Source organism: Vulpes vulpes, chromosome 13 (assembly GCF_048418805.1).
Source record: "Vulpes vulpes isolate BD-2025 chromosome 13, VulVul3, whole genome shotgun sequence".
In the NCBI taxonomy this organism is placed as follows: Eukaryota; Metazoa; Chordata; class Mammalia; order Carnivora; family Canidae; genus Vulpes; species Vulpes vulpes.
The window spans coordinates 50,701,010-50,713,603 of record NC_132792.1 but is presented as its reverse complement, the minus strand read 5'-3'; positions in this window follow the sequence as shown (position 1 = coordinate 50,713,603).

The window sequence follows — 12,594 nt, the reverse complement described above, 5'->3', positions numbered from 1 at the left end:
TCTGCCTCTGCCTCTCTCTCTCTGTGTCTCTATGAATAAATAAAATAAAAATATCTTAAAAAAAATAAAAGATTTTAAAAAAAAGGAGGGGGCAGGAGAAATTACTCCTTAAAAATACGACTGGCTCAGTCTTCCATAAGGGAGACCAGAGCTGCTTGCTTTTTTGTAGGGAAACACTGGGCACTCACCTTGAGTGCATCCTGGCAAGTGTTATCCTCAGTAAACATTGTCTGAATTAGACCATGGCACGTAGATCTTTCAGAGAAGGGTTGCACCAGCACCCAAATGATTTGTGAGCAGCTGAGAGAAGCCTGCAATGACCTGAAAGTTAGAACCAACCTGGTGAGTGAGTGTGGGGAGAAGCTTATGGGATTGTAGGCCTCACTGAGCCATAAGAGAGCTCTGGATGGGGCTGGGTACTCCCACACGTCTGCAGGTGGCAGGTAAGTTATGGATCACCCATAGGCAACTCTCTGATCAGGCTGACTGTGCCAAGTTGCAGTAACGTGGAGGCGTGCATTTGAGCCAACACCCCATACTCTAAAGATGCACCTATTTCTAACCTTTTTGTGTCTTATTTCTCTTAATCTTCACTTTCAAAAAACTAATCTTGTTGCTGATTAAGTAAGAAGAGAAGATATTTTCCCACATTGTAATCAGGATACACAGGAGATTACTATCTTTCCCAACATTGATGACTTAAAGAAGTTGCACAATGAGGGGAAGGGGGGAGCAGGGCTAACTGAGAGCACTGCCCCCTTGCTGCAGTGAAGGCCAAGTGTACCTTAATGTGGACAGGGTTGGCTTTACTATCAACTGTAGGAAAAAGGTCTACTATCAGGTGCTGGGTGGTTCAGTCAGTTAAGCGTCTGCCTTCGGTTCAAGTTGTGATCCCAGGGTCCTAGGATTGAGTCCTGATCAGGCTCCATGCTCAGGGAGCCTGCTTCTCTCTCTGTCTCTCTCTGTCTCTCTCTCTCATGAATAAATAAAATCCTTAAAAATATTTAAAATTTTTTGAAAGTCTACTATCAAAATAATCTATGGAACAATCTAATATCATCCCCAATTAAGATATTCAGCTTCACAATTTTGCCACTTTACAGTCTAAAAATTGCAATGAAATATTCAGTAATAAAAAAATTGTCATAGAAGGCAGAACATTTATATCTTTGGCTTTGTGATCTTAAGTGTGTATTATATAACTAGCTCGAGGGTAGGCAGTATGTGAGTAATTTATTCTTCTCATATTAACATCAACTGTGAAATCTAAACTGAGTGATGACATTCCAGGAACAATTGCATGTAATAATTCTTTAGCAGGTTTGGGCAATGCAGAGTAGCTATCATAAGGGGAAACGTCATCTCACGCTATTTTAATGATGATGATGGCTCCATGGAAAAGGAACTTAAGGGAGAATGAGTTTAGTGTCTGGGTTCTGGTTCAAGTCAAAGTGAAAATGAAAAGCAAATACTATTTTGAAATCAATTTAGAGGATTATTGATAACAGATGAGAAATCGTGTTTAGGGTTAGTCTAGAATCAAAATTCAACAATTTTGAAGAGCAATGAGATTTGCTCACTCATTTATATGTGGGTAAACAAAATTATTTATACTTTGATCAAAAATATGAAACAATTGCATAAGAAATGCACCAAGTTAGTGGTGCAAGATGATAGAACCATGGGCAAATTTCATTTTTTCTTCCTACTTTTCAATAATTTCAATTTGTCTGGATTCACCCTATAATTAAAAGAATGAATTCCATTTAAAAGATAAACCACAAAAGGGCAAATACTATGTGATTCTACTCAGATGAAGTATCTAAAGGAGTCAAAATCATAGAAATAAATAGAAAGGCAGTTACCAAGGTTTGGGGGGGTGGTGAGGGAGAGTTTTGGTGTTAAGGGAGGTGGGCATAGAGTTTCAGTTTTGCAAGATGGAAAGTTCTGCAGAGCTGCTGTACAACAGTGTGAATCCCTGAAAACTACCGAGCTGTACACTTAAAAATGGTTAAGATGATAAATTTGTGGTGTGTCTAAATAACACAGTACAATATGTAAAATCACAATGAAAAGATAAAACTTTAAAATGTATTCATCAAGGACTTGTGAGACTGACAAGACACGGAAGTTAAAGTCAGAAATTAGTCTACAAAGTGCCCTTCTGATGCACATCATGCAAAATACATCGAAAGATGAATGGATAAAGAAGATGTGGTTTATGTATACAATGGAATATTCCTCAGCCATTAGAAATGACAAATACCCACCATTTGCTTCAACATGGATGGAACTGGAGGGTATTAAGCTGAGTAAAGTAAGTCAATCGGAGAAGGACAAACATTTTATGGTCTCATTCATTTGGGGAATATAAAAATAGTGAAAAGGAATAAAGGGGAAAGAGAAAAAATGAGTGGGAAATAGCAGAAAGGGATACAGAACATGAGAGACTCCTAACTCTGGGAAACGAACAAGGGGTAGTGGAAGGGGAGGTGGGAGGCGGGTGGGGGTGACTGGATGACGGACACTGAGGTGGGCACTTGATGGGATGAGCACTGGGTGTTATGCTATATGTTGGCAAACTGAACTTCAATAAAAATTTTTTTAATTTAAAAACAAACAAACAAACAAAAACAAAATACAGAGTATACAGGTGGGGAGGCAGCTTTATAAAGAAACAAGAGATATGAGTTCAACTTAAATAGCCAGTGTCCGTAGAATAACCAGTTTAAAGTATGCATTGGGAAGTTAGTTACACAAATCTGGAACACAGGGGAAAAGACTGGGATCAGGAAAAAAAAAAAAAAGAAGAAAACTGAATGATCTGATGAGGAAGAGGTCATTCAAGACAAGAGTGTAGAATAAGAGGAACAGGTGCAGAGCTATGTGAAAAACTAACATATAAACACAAGCAGTGAGGCGACTAAGAAGGGGGCATTTTCTGAGGCTCCGAAGCTGTCATAACAAATTACCACAAACTGGGCGACTTATAACCATGGAAATGTCTTCTCTCACAGTTCTAGAGGCCAGAGTTGAAATCAAGGTGCAGCAAGACCATGTCCCCCCAAGATTCTAGTGGAAAATTCCTCCTTGCCTCTCTAAGCGTCTGGTGGCTCTAGGCATTCTGAGGCTGGTGCCCACATAGCCCCCATCTCTGCCTTTTCCCCTGTGTGCATGTCTTTTCAACTTCTATCTCTTATAAGGAAACTGGTCACTGAGTCTAGAGAGCTCACCTTGACCATCTATAGGATGATCTCATCTCAAAATCCTTAACTTCATCTGTAAATCCCTTTCCAAATAATATCTAATTCCCAGGCTCCAGAGATTAGGATGTGGACGTATCTTGTGGGAGGCCACCATTCAACCCACTCTAGAGAGAAGGTCTGAAAATTGTAAGGACTGTGGGGGAAAGGATCTCTCTATAAGTCAGGCTAAAAATAAAGAATAAAAGTAAAAATAAAGACCTGCTTAATTTTGTGTAACATGAAGTTCCCCAAATGCATTGGCACTTTCTTCTCCTAGTGTGAATACAAAGATGAATAAGATCCAACCCCAGCCTTCATGAAGGCCAGTGGGCTGGGGGTTGGGGGGGGGGGGGGGGCACGGAGAAAAGCATATAATCAAAATAATTGCAATGTACTGTTTAGATGCTGCAACGGAAAAGTGTTCAAAGTATGGTAGGAGCCCAGTGAGAGGTAAAAGTAATTTTATGCAGGATCAAAGATCAGCTTACTCAGTGGAAACTGGCACACACACTCAAAAGTGGTGGGTGGAGGATTATTCTGGGAAGAGATTTCATGGGTGATGGTTTAGAGGCCAGGATGTGTTTATGGATTATCTGGGGAAGAGTGGAGAGTTGGGTAAACCCTGGAGGGTAAGGTCCAGGGCAAAAGCGAGCAAGAGGTTATGTAGCAGCCAGAACTGTGGACAGAAAACCTTTAGCTTTCCCTTTGTGCCCCATTCTAAGCAAGGTCTGGACAATTAAAGGGAGGCCTTGGTGTGGGGAAAGAAAGAAGACTGACAGTTACCATAGAGCTCACAGAGTCACTGGGGCCCCTTGGGTTGAGATTGATTCATTGGGAGCACAGGCTGCCCAAAGATGTCTGAAAGAACAGCTTGGCTCCAGGGGGAAGACTAGAAGCTGGGAGCAGCATCTGCAGGAAGGCTGGGGCAGTAAGTCAGAGAGGAAGTGGTGAAGGGTGGGCTAAAGCCCTGGAGACCAACTACACAGTACAGGTGGGGGGCCTGGCAGACAGATCCCCTCGGGGGGCTGGTGGGCTCGGGAGAAAGGATAAAGAGCACTACAAACGAGAGAGGAAATGGAGGAATGGAGGGCACAGTCCCTCACCCAAGATTTCAAATCTTAACAGCTCTGAAACATCAACATTTAAGAAGTAAGTCTGGTCTAGCTCACCTGGTGGTAGGCCTGACCCAAATTAATGCGAGGCCATTTGTAACCCTTGTGTCTCTTCTTTAGAGTGAATAAACATGGGTTGCTAAAAAAAAAAAATACTCTATTTGATTAAGGGGTGTGATCCCCACCATATGGTATGCCTCATGTTACCTTCTCAGACCTAATAAAAAATAAATTTATAAAATAAATAAATAAATAAATAAAATATTTTTAAAAATGTCTGAAACCAAATATTTTTTATTTCAAGGCCTAGCGGCTGTAGATAAGTGATTTCATACCTACAATGAGTCCAGTTCGAAAGCTGCATTTGAGGTATTCAAAAGGAAAAGTCCTGTCAAGAGCAAACTAGACATGAATGAATACAGATGTGGAGGGAAAAATTTTTTTAAAAATTAAACGTTTTCCAGCGAACTAGAATAAAATTTCAACATAGTGGGAATTTTCAATAAAATACCAAAATAATCAGGAAAAGAAGTTCTCCTCCCAGAAAAGAGCTCTTAGTTGACTTCAATATGTTGAAACAAATTCCACGGTGAGGCTAAAATTTTAAATCTCATATATGTACCTGCACCGTGTCCGGATTTTCCTGTATGATTTTTACTCCGAGAAGACTTCTACGAGAGAATGTCAGTAGGTAAGCTCTACGTTTTTCATTATCTGTGCTTTATGTTTCCGCTTCTTAGTTATTCTTGAATGGAATCAGCCTAACCTGGACAGCTGCCTGTCCTCACACGTCCTCCTGGCATCACTGAACACCCTCGGGTTTCTTTTGAAGCCAGGCCCTCGGCATACAACATTTTCCCTCAGGATATTTGACTTGTTCAAACACGTAAGAGTTATTTGCAAAAACTCACTTGTCCCCCTTACTTTTGTTTTCTGAGTAACGTGAAGGAAAAAAGGAGAAAAATAAGTCAGAATTTGCCACGCTCTCTAGCTAGAGAGAAGAACAGTGGAAGCTGAGAAAGTGCCAACAACTTAGCAGTAGAAACAGTCCTTTGCCAGCTCACAAATTCCTGACACTTGGATCAGGTTTAATTTCATCATGCGTGGAAAACCGTGGTTCCAGAGCACCTGTATGTATGCACAGGTACCATAGACAGCTGAAGGGACCTTTAGAAGTGTGGTTTTTCCCTCCCCCATTTAGTCTCAGCACTACACAATGGTCTGTGAGGTCTCTGGGATTCAATGAAAATCAAACGTGTAAGTAAGGTTTGGGACTAGATGAGTTCATTTGATCATATTCCAGTTTTTTAATTACTATGCACTCATTTTAATGAGAGAGAATGCACATAAATTAAAAGTGCTCCTTTTTTATTCAGCACGTATTGGCAGAAATAGTCTAAATAAATAATTGCAACATATCCTGTCATTAACATTTACTGTTTTATCTCTGTGCCAGAGTGCAGCAGTGGAATCCACCAAGCCAACAATTAAAATGAGACATCACTTTTTAGGCCTAGTTTAAATCACTCAATAATGTATCCATCATTTAATTCTCCATATGTCATTCATTCACTCAATACACATCTCACATACATTTTGTTGTGCCCACAGCATCCCTCTAGTGTCAGAAATAGGGTGAGAACACCAACTTTTGAAGGAAAGGGAGTTGATGTTTGATGAGCACCTACTATGTGCCAAATAATTCATTTTATCATCTAATTTATTCTCCAAAACTACCCCCATCAATATAGGTATTGCTAAACCAATTTTATAAATATGGGGAATGGGGTTAGAGAAATGGAAGAAGTTTCACAGGGCTCATAGAGCTCAAAAAGAGTGAAAATAAGATTCATCCCATCAAATATTTACTGACCACTTACCATACATCTGACACTGTCTTAGGATACACCGTGATACAAAGCACTTGCACTGTAATTGTGGTCCTTGACCCTGGTGATTCAACCAGAATCACCTTGAGAGCTTCTAAAACATCTTGGTGCTAATGTTCACTCCTGGTAATTGTTAGAATTTCTGGAAGTGAAGCCTGAGGTTAGGGTTTTTTGTTTTGTTGTGTTGTGTTTTGAAGTTCAATCAAACGATTCTAAAGTACATCCAGGAGTGAATCTTTTCATTTATTAGATTATGCTATACACAAGGTTATTACCCTCAAAAAACTTACATGAATAGAAGTTAGAGATAAATGCATAATATGCTTGGAAAACAATTTTAAGGTCATGCAACAGGAAATTTGAAATTGTGTAGTATATATTTAAAGTATTGGAATTCACAAAAGGAAAATTTACTTTTGGAATTGGAACGGTGTTATGGGCTAAACTCTTGTTCCCCAAAAATTCATATGTTGCAACTCTAACCTGCGTTATCTCCCAATGTAACTATATGAGAAAACGTGTTGCACAAAGCAACACCAGGGGTGCACGCACACACCCTGAGAAGAGATCACTTAACAAACCAAGAAGGAGGCCTCAGGAGAAACCAACCCTGCTAACAGGGTTGATCTTGGACTCCCATCCTCCAGAACTATGAGAAAATGAATTTCTGCTGTTTAAATCACCCAGCCTGTGGAATTTTTTATGGAAGCCTTAGGAAACTAATACAGGTGAGTTCTTGAAAGCCTAATCTCACAAATGAAAAGAATATAGGGAAACCACTTGAAGACAGGGCATACTTTTGATGAGGGTCATGATTCTCAAACTTTGATATGTACCAGAATCATCTACAGAATTTGGCAAAATCCAGATACTCAGGTCCTATGCTATTTCCACAAAGTTTGAGCCACTCAATTCTTTGCTTCTGATAATTCTGATACATCAGTTTGAGAATCATTAGACTAGAAAGTGGAGGAAGGACATCACTGGCAGGTGAGGAAGCAGCTGTTACGGGGGACAAAGAGAGGCTAGAATGAGTGTGATTCATATGGATGGGAGTGATGGTGTTAAGGAAATCTGCATTAGGACAGAAGGAGAGATGGTCTACCTTCTATCTCCTATCTAAATTAGGATAGAAGGCATGATGGTTAATTTTATGTGTCAACATGGCTGGGACATGGTGCCCAGATATTTGGCCAAACATTGTTCTGGATGTGTCTGAAGGTATTGTTTTGGATGAGACTGACATTTAAATTGGACTTTGAGTAAAGTAGGTAATGTTGGTGGCCTCATCCAACTGGTCGAAGGCCTAAATAAACAGTTTGAGCTGCCCAAACAAAATGGAGTTCTGCTGGCAGGTGGCCTTTGAGATGATAGATAGATGATAGATAGATAGAGAAACATATATTCACACACCCATACCTGCATCCTGTCAGTTTTCTCTGGAGAACCCTGACTAATACAAGAGTCAGATGATAGAATTCACTGAGCAAAGGCCTTGATAAGCAAGCTAAAGAGTTTGGTTGTTAACTGATTATGACTGTAGAAGCTTTCAGATAAACCAGGTGAGCCTTCAGACTATAGGGTTTGCTTTTGGCACTTACCAAAAGAACAAACACCAGTATAGAGTATGGATCAATCCATATCGTTCTTTTCTCTTTGTCACCACAGAAAGAGAAGCGGTTATCCAGAACCATGAAACTTGCTAGAACAGGATTATAAAGGTTGCCAAACTGAGTTTTCTTCATTGTTGTGACACCAATACGACACAGGGATAAAGTGGAAGAGGAGGTACAATTGAGTGATGAAAAATGCAGCTGTGGAATTGAAATCCTTGACGTAGGTGCCAAGCCCATGTTCTGCTGTCATCTGTTGAGATTTGCTGAGTCTGTTCTCTTTTGACGTAGTAACCGTGAAAAATATCCCAAAATAAAACAAATTGGGTTAGATTTCAAAAGATTCAAGTGAGGAACCACTAGGAATTATATCCTACAGTTCTAACTTGGTTTTCAAAGACTTCTGCTGACATACATCTTGTGTCCTTATTGCTGTTGGAAGGGTGGGAATAGATGTTGCATGTATTTGTTTTGAAAGTGTCGTTGAAGTCATCTATGCCTATCATACCTTTGCTGTAGCTATCTAGTTTTCTCAGTTCTAGACCAGTCTAGATCTTCTTCTTAATTTGTCTAAAATCTGTCAGTTCCCTCTCCAGTTTTTACACCAGTCTCTACTGAGATGCCGCTTCATTCTTTCATATATTCTTTCATTCTGTTCAACATTGATTAAATAAATATGTATCAAGTACCTACCCTAAGCTCCACACTGTGACAGGTATTTCAAATTCAGTGTTCAACAAGATAAAAGACACAATCTTATTCTCATTATAATCTTTTGATATCTGATAAAATTTTATCTTAAAGGCAAAAAAAAAAAAAAAAAAAAGGAGAAATATTCCAAAGGATACTGACCCAGACATCTGATGGAACTACATTGGGTTAGCAAATGTTGGAGGTTTTCCTTGTGCATGCTTAATTTCTAGAAACTTCAGGGAGCAAAACTTTCATGAGATTCCAATAGACAGAATATATTTCCAGGAAACATGCAATGTGAAGCAGTTTAAAGCTTTCCTCTTTCCTCCCTCTCTATTCTCTCCTCTCTCTCATTTAATAAGTATGTTTGAGTCTATACTATAAACAAGATTGGGTGAGGATAAGATGTGTGAAAACGGTGTTTGCACTCTGAGAGCTTACAGTATAGTAGGGAGTGAAGCAGAAATAAAATGTCATACAGATCAATGCAATCTCTGGCAATAAATGCAATGAATGAAAGGCACACAGAAACAGCAGGGGAACTTAGTCTAGAGACTCGAAGAAGGCACTAAACATAAGTACCTTTCTTCTTATTTACAGGAAACTAACAAGTACTATCCATGCAGTTGCTCCGTTCACTTAGTCTCAGTCAGTGTTGGGAATGATTTCTTTTTCTAAAATGCTATATAAAAGATCTGTATTAAAGACCCCCAAAGAAGTACATTTTTATTTATGTGGCCACACAACTCTATTATCTGATTGTGAGGATGGATATCTTCCCTTTAAGTAGTATAGAGTATCTGAGTTGAAAATGGATCCCCCATTGGGCAAAAATAGAGACAACTAAGACATTCTTGATTATCATAACATTAAATACCCCTTTCTGGGTGCAGAATTCCAAGCTATTGCTATTTATCCATTTTACACATTTATCATATGGGCTACAGAAATGGTTCTTATTAGAATCACCTAGGTGCCTCAAATACTGCTGCCTGAGTCTCCCCCCACCGCCCCAGCGATTCATATTGATTTGATATAACTGGGTTTTCAAAACCTCTCCAATGGACTCTACTGTGAAGCTATGATTAAGAACCACCAGGCAACCATGATCTCTATCCACAAATGACTGTATTCCTAAAGTGGCCTTAACTCTGATGTTAGGAAAGGTCTTGCCTGTATTCTCAAAGTTTTACACTCTCCAAGTATTTTACTCAAAGAAGAGAATTGCCAGCATCCTCAGAATTCAAGACTTCTTTGTCAATAAGTGTTAGTGATTGTAGTTGCTTAAAACACTTCAGAGACTAAGAACTTGTTTTAGGAAAGGCCTTGAGGCAGAGTATATTTAGGATACACTGCAAAATACTGTGTTTGGGTTTGAAATTTATGTAAAGACTGACCTTCTGATAGAAAGTCTATTGGGGATGTATATTGAAGCTTCTTTTCCCCAGGCACTTAGAGCAAAATAAAAATTTCCAATCATAGTGAACTATAAATTTTGGACTAAAATGCTGAGAATTTACCAGAGAGGAGGTGAAGTTGTGTGAGGTAAATAGGTAATGGGAATTAAGGAACGCACTTGTAGTGTTGAGCACCAGGTGTTGTATGGAAGTGCCATATCACTATATTGTTCACCTGAAGCTAATATTACACTGTACGTTAACTAACTAGAAGTGATATAAAAACCTAAAAAAGAAAAAAAAATGCCAAGAACTTAACAGAACAATTCAAACTCTATATATGGGAATTGATCTGAGAGAGTCATGAATGCAATGATTGGGAAAGCTTCCTAGAGATAGAGGTCAGATAGGCCTTAATTGGTAAGCAGGGTATTGTCAGGTAGAGAGGAAAGAAGGCAGTGAGCATGGAAAATATTGCAAAAGAGGGAAGAGCATGGAGGAATGGTATAGAGTTAGAAATAAGCATCAGCTTCTAAAACAGTGAGAAAACTGGCCAGCTGAAGTCTAGGCGTGATGCTATATATCCTGGGAAAGAAAAATGCATTAGTACAATGGGACCAGACTGGGAAGTTCTTTTAATTCCACCTGCAACAGTTTATACTTTAATTTCTAACAATGAGGAGATACTGAATTTTCTCAACAGGCACTGGTAAGATAGCATTTTATGAATATCAACTTGTTGGCAGTTGCAGAGTAGAAGGGAAAGACCAGATAGGAGGGTTTGGCAATGACTTGTCTATGAGTTTGAGTTTTCCTGATGACTATGCAAAGAAAAACAATGGGATGTATGAAAGAGGCATTTTGCAATAAGTATCAACAAGAATTGGTCATCGAATATATGTAGGTGGTAAAAAAAAAAAAAAAAAAAGAGTCAAAGTTATTCTGAGGTTTTAAGCCTGAAGTATTTTGGAAATCCTTAGGAAACTTTGTAGATGATGGGATCTTTGGGTCCATGTTCTATTAGGAACAGAATAACCAATTCTGGCACTTGTCTCTGCATAAGGAGAAATACACACAGAGTGTAAATTCACCCATCTCAGAGTGAGCTTTTCTACACTTCCTTAGAACTAACACTGCAAATATTTTTATCAGGCCAGATATGACAAGAATGGTGTGATGCTCCAATCCCATAGCCAAGGTGAATTCCAATTTATGGAGTAGGTTTTCCCTAATACCTATAAATTAAGAGCGTACTGTATTAGTTTGCTAGGGCTTCCATAACAAAATCTCAGAATGAGTGGCTTGAACAACAGAAATCTATTTTGTCTCAGTTCTGGAAGCTGGAAGTCCAAGATCAAGATGTTGGCAGGTTTGGTTTCTCCTAAGACCCCTCTTCTTGGTTTGCAGATGTAGTCTTCCCACTGTGTCCTCATGTGATCCTCTCTCTGTGTCTAAATATCTTTGGTGTCTCTTCTTCTTCTTCTTCTTCTTCTTCTTCTTCTTCTTCTTCTTCTTCTTCTTCACTTCTTATAAGGACACCAGTCTATTCAATCAGGGCTCACCCATAGGACTTCTTTTAACTTTAACCACCTCTGTAAAGACCTTATCTCTAAATGGAGTCACATTCTGAGGTTCCTGGGGGTAAGGATTTCAGCATAAAATGTTGGGGTGGAGGGAACAGAGTTTAGTCCATAAGAGGCAGCATGTTCTCTAACTAGTATTCTTTAGGAGATACCCAAAATTCAGAAATCAGAAAGTTAGCTATTTCTGAGAAGTATGTTCAAAGTTAAGGAAACATCTTACCACTTCCAAAAAGTAGATGAAATGAATCTGTCACTTAAATTTTAGGAATTATACAAAATAAAAATGAAAAATGCATCATGCAACCAAATTGTTCTTTTTTTGTCTTCCTATGATTAGTCTAAATATTTTGGGTAAAAGGCAGGGAGGGGGAAGCATGTCCTATCTCACCAAATCATGTCTCTCTATGTCCATAAAGTTTTCTACCTACTATTCTTCATATGATCTCAGTATCTGGATTGCTTCCCCTCTCCAAAAATCTATTTCATTCGCTTATTTATATTTTTATTCATTCATTCATTTAACAAATAAATATTTGAGGATCTACTCTGGACTCCTCAGGGCTAGATCCTAGAACACAATAGAGAACAAGGCAAGCAACGGTCCTGTGGTCCAGCTCTTCTGGGGCACTATGGAGCACACGCAAGCCAATAAACATTGGCAGCAATCTGTGGTAAATGGAAGGGGAGATCTGAAGTAGGTGCTAGGGAAGCTCAACACAGAGGCGCTGAACCAATCCATGGGATTATTCCAGGAACTTCCCTGAGAAAATGACATTTAAGCCGCACCTGAAGGATGAATATCAAGAATAGTAAAAACAAAAGAAAGCAAGGAGGCCCACTTCAGGTAAAGAGAACAAGGACAAATGCTCTGCTGTGAGGAAGAGAGCAAGGCCCCGGAGGGTAGCTGGAAGAGGTTCAGAAAGAACAAGGTAGTGCCACTCTTCCAGACCAGGAAAGAGGAAGGGGTCAAGTAACAAGGTGTGGGGACACCTAAGAGGCTCAGTCAGTTGAGCATCCAACTTTTGATTTTGGCTCAGGTCATGATCTCAGAGTTGTGAGGTT